At 35.3% G+C, this 4,834-nt stretch overlaps 1 non-coding gene across 1 annotated transcript; it reads left to right on the top strand.

The window, feature by feature from the left end:
- The first annotated feature begins 231 nt into the window (after positions 1 to 231).
- Positions 232 to 338, top strand: LOC145151584 (small nucleolar RNA R71). Its single transcript, XR_013732149.1, has one exon. It is a non-coding gene; the product is annotated as a small nucleolar RNA R71 (small nucleolar RNA).
- Positions 339 to 4,834: the final 4,496 nt, after the last annotated feature.

Below are 4,834 nucleotides of genomic sequence, written 5' to 3' on the forward strand. Positions count from 1 at the left end.
TCTCCGGTCCATAGTATCTAATTTTGCCATTACCTTGGCCAAATCTTCCGAAGCTCCATTACATTTACTTCTTGTCACGTCCTCTCTGGGATTGTGATATTCTCTTGAGTGTTTCGCGAATTCTTCAATTAATTCTTTGATTTCTTTGTCATTGGTCCTTGAGAATCAAGGAGTTTCCTTGTGGTCACGTTCAACCCATCATAAAATATGGAAAATTATTGTTGGACATTGAGGTCGTGTTGAGGAAAATTTCCAAGCAATCCCTTGTATCTCTCCCAAGCTTCGTATAAGGACTCACCATCATTTTGTTGGAAGTTAGCAATTTTTTTCTTGAGTTCAGATATCTTTGAAGGAGGAATGAATTGCTTTATGAATGCTTCACGAATGTTGGTCCAAGTTCTTATTGTACCCGGTGCAAGTTACTTCAACCAAATTTTTGCGTCTATAGTTAATGTCACGGGAAGCATCCTCAGTAGTACTACATCTCTCGAAACATTTGGAACACTGAAATAATTTCCAATGTCCAAAACTTCATAAATATGCTTGAATGCGTCTTCGTAATCTTTCCCAGAAAATGGTATGTCTTTAAGCATTGCGAGAATGTGACCCTTGAGCTTAAAGTTTGTAGCAGACGATATTGCAGGTGGAACTAGACCATGACCATTGTCATTACACATCCTCTTCTTATATTCCTCCATCGTCATCTCCGCTATGTCGACCATCTATTCTACCTCGCTTTTGACCTCTTGTTGTTGTTCTTCTTCTTCTTATTCGCTTTCTGTGCCTGACTCATATCCGATTCCTTTTCCTTTGGGAGTTCTTTCAAAGCTTTCGAACTTGTCCACTTTAAAACCACTACTCAACTTGTCAACCTTTTTGTCTCTCTTTTTGTGAAATGTGGATTCCGAATCTTCTAGCGGTGGTACGATAGGAAGCTGTGATCCCCTGGTCATATATTACTAAAACAAAAGCAAAAATAAAACATAAAAAACGAACTAAAAAGCAAAATAAATAAAAACTGGAAAAGCAGAACTCACGACTTGAGAGGTAACGCTCACGTCGTGAGAATTGTAAAAAAAACAGAAAAAATTATTTTATGCAAAAAAATTAACTTTTTGCGGTTTTTACACCACAAAAAAGATCGATTAACCTAAAACAATTAAATTAACAACTAAAATAGCCGTTCCCTAACAACGGCGCCAAAAACTTGATGTGCAATTTATATACTACCAATTCTAAATTTATAAACCTAACTAACTTATCTACTAATGCACTTATAGGCAGTGTACCTAGTTAGCTTATCGTATAGTAAAGTAAGTTGGGTATCGAACAAAGGAAACATAATTTAGCTAATAAAATAATTACTAAAAATTAATTTAAAAATAATAACTAAATTGGGGGTTTTATCTGATTTTGCAAGTTCAGATGAACTTAACTACTCAATTAACCGAAAACTAAGCAAAAAACTTAAATAAGAACGATTGTTATCAAGATTATGAAAACACTTCCATTTAGCTTTGAATTCCCCTTTTTCCTATGGATAGTTTATAAACGTGGATTTATTCAGTTGGTTACCAATATAAATATAATTAGCACTCTTGATCCGATCTCCTTATAGTTTCACCAATTCATATACTAGTATGTAATGATCATACACAAGCAAACACAAAATTGATGATTAAAGATAATTGGGCTATTTATGATATATCTAAGATAATTATCTATAATCAAGACAAATTACCAAACACAATTATGATCAAATTATGTTCTCTAACATAGTTAAAGTTATTACCTTTATTACATAATCTAAGATTTGGCCAATCCTAGCTCTAGCAATTTAATAATCATGAACTACCAGGTAATCAAATCCATGCAATTAAATTGGTCATTCAACTACACTTAACTTGAAGCAAAGCAACAAAGATTAAAACTTTAGCATGCTAGGTTATGATAATCAAACACAAGCTTAAACCAACTTCATAAAATCCATGAAAAACAAGAAACTAACACATAGTATTAGGGTTCATCTACACTAAACGAAAGCCTAATGATTTAGCTACTCATGGCAGAAAATAAACACAAAAACACATAAGAATTCAAGCTAGACATGATCAATGTAATGCAAACCAATGCAAATTATTGCTTTGATATTCAAATCTCTAATATCCAATCGACTTCTCCTTCCAAGGGTTATTTTTCGCACCTTTCATGTCCAGAAATTCGACTTAGAACTCTAGAATATATCACCAATCCTCCAAAAGTTGATCTATCAAAGGATATTTATAGTTTCGTAAAATCGTTTCTCACGTCGAGAAATATATGGTCTCACGTCGTGAGCTCAGTATATATCCATAATGCATAAGGAAACTTGCATCCCGTGTAGTTATCTTCTGGAACTTTCATGCTCAGGATGTGAACTTATAGTGCTCACGTCATGAGCTTCTAATTTACATGCAAGTCGAGATTTTTCCATGCGCCACGCCGTGGTACTCTAAAGCCACGAGGTGGGAAGTGTAATTTTATGGTTTTTCTTCCTTTTAAGCTCCACTAAGCTCCCAGCTTCTCAAGTCCCTCCAGGTTCCAGCTTTTGTTGATTTTGTTCCTTTTTCTTCAAGAATGTCTTTTTTGGATGCAAAATGCATTTTAACTTAATAAGTACCAAATATCCTTGTATTTAACCAAAATATAGCTTAAAAATATTAAAATAATGCCTAAAAATATGTATAAATATGGAAATATCAATAACATATAAAAACTTGGGTATTTTTAATTATACATATTATATACTCACAGTATATTTTATGAGTTATATAATGACTTGGAAGCTTAATGTATAACCACGTACATATAAGTGTTCTTATAATAATGTTATTATTTTTGTCATCTTAATTCATTAACTAAAAAACTCGATTTCTTAAAATACTCCATACTTGTATTGATTGTGTCGAAGGTGATGAGTAAAAAAGGTCAACAGGATTTCAAAATGGATTAATTCACAAGCAATTAAGGATAAAACGACATCAATTGCTTATATTAATATAGATAAAGCTTAGTGAGTTCCCCAAAATACCACATACAACATAACATAAATAAACAACTATGGGATATCAGCAACCCTGGGACTATCAACGGTCCCGGTGAGTTAACAGCGTGCTCGGAAGGTTATCCGCAACCCCCAGTTGGCTCTCAGCAGCCCCAGTCACAACGGATATCATATCAGCACATAACATACACAACATAACAACTAGACCCAGTTGGTCATAATATTACAACTATCCTACCATACAGGTAAGAGTAAGTGAGGAGACTCACCTGATACTGATGACACGAAAACCTAGCACCCGAACTGCCGGATCTAGACTCTGCCTAGTTAACAAAATAATTAACCTTAATTAAAATTAAGGTCCAAACCAATCACGAGTCCAAGGTCCACAGTTAATCCTTTTAGGGGTAAAATGACCATTTTGTCCCTCCCTAGATCCAAAACACTAAACTTTGACCAAAAGTCAAAGTTGGCAAAAGTCAACAGAAAGTCAACACACAACGAGTATGCTGAGCGTACTACACATAACGATGGGCGTACAGTTGATCAACCATGCGACAGGGAACAGCGAGACTACGTTGCGCGTAGTCAGGAGTACGCACATCGTACTCCCCATATTTCCAAATCCTTTCCTAAATGTCTTAATCCATTAAGACATTCAGCCCAACTTCAGATCTGACTATTTTAAAGCCTCTTTTTCCATACAGTCGTGGGCTTTAAGCCTTTGCATGGCTATGTGAGTCTAAAACATCATTTCATCTATTCCAAGCTACATTACTCATGCATTAGTCAAGAGGGAAGATCAAGAAAGCATTTTTATCCACCTAGATGCCTTAAGATGCATGAAAGGACAACCTAAACTCTCTGGAGAGTCCCAAACTCAAAAAGGTCCAAACTTGGGGACTTAAGCTCATAAAGCTTACACTAAAGAGATCTAGAAAAACATTAGCCCAAATATAAGCTTTATACCTAAAAATGATGCATAAAGGTGGGGAATTTATGGATCTCTAAGCTTGATGGTACCTTCCTCTTCTTTTATAACCTTCTTCTTCAACTACAAGAGCCAAGAATCAGTCAAAACTTGCAAAAACACACACACAAGCCACACACACGAGATTAGGGTTTTAGAGAGGGTTGGAGGCTGATAGGGGTGGCTATAAATGAGACCATAATGTTCTTTATATAGGGACCAATGAAATATTAGGATTTTACATATGAGCCTAGTACGCCCAGCGTACCAAGGGGTACGCCCAGCGTACCAAGGGGTACGCCCAGCATACTAGGTGGCCTCCACGATCATGCATGATGCGTGAGTACGCTGCGCGTACCCATGCGTACGCCCCGCGTACTTCACAAGCCAACATTTATCTTTTAGGGACTAACTATGACAATTCATGGAAAGATTCAAGAATGATAATTGTACCTCATTTCAGGATGTTACAAAATTTGTAATAAAATTTAAAATCTGGACCAAAAGTGTAAATTTTGGAGGAAATTTCTAAAAAAATTTGAAATCTTGGCCAAAAGTATAATTTTTAAAAGTTGGATGACCTGTTGACCGGATAAAAAAGTCAAATTGAATACGATTACCGGTTTTTGGGACTTAACTGAATAAAAAAATATATAATGACTAAATCGACTATGAGGCCAATATGCAACTTATTTTTTTTTTATGTATCCACTTAATAAAATTATCTTTTCCGTTTATGCCCTTCCTCACCGGCCATCTACCCTTATTTTGATTTTGTGGCTGTTTTTTTTAATCTGATTTTAATGTATTGTATTTGGAAA

Source organism: Lactuca virosa, chromosome 1 (genome assembly GCF_052849685.1).
Source record: "Lactuca virosa cultivar CGN04683 chromosome 1, Lactuca_virosa_CGN04683_v6, whole genome shotgun sequence".
Classification (NCBI taxonomy): Eukaryota; Viridiplantae; Streptophyta; class Magnoliopsida; order Asterales; family Asteraceae; genus Lactuca; species Lactuca virosa.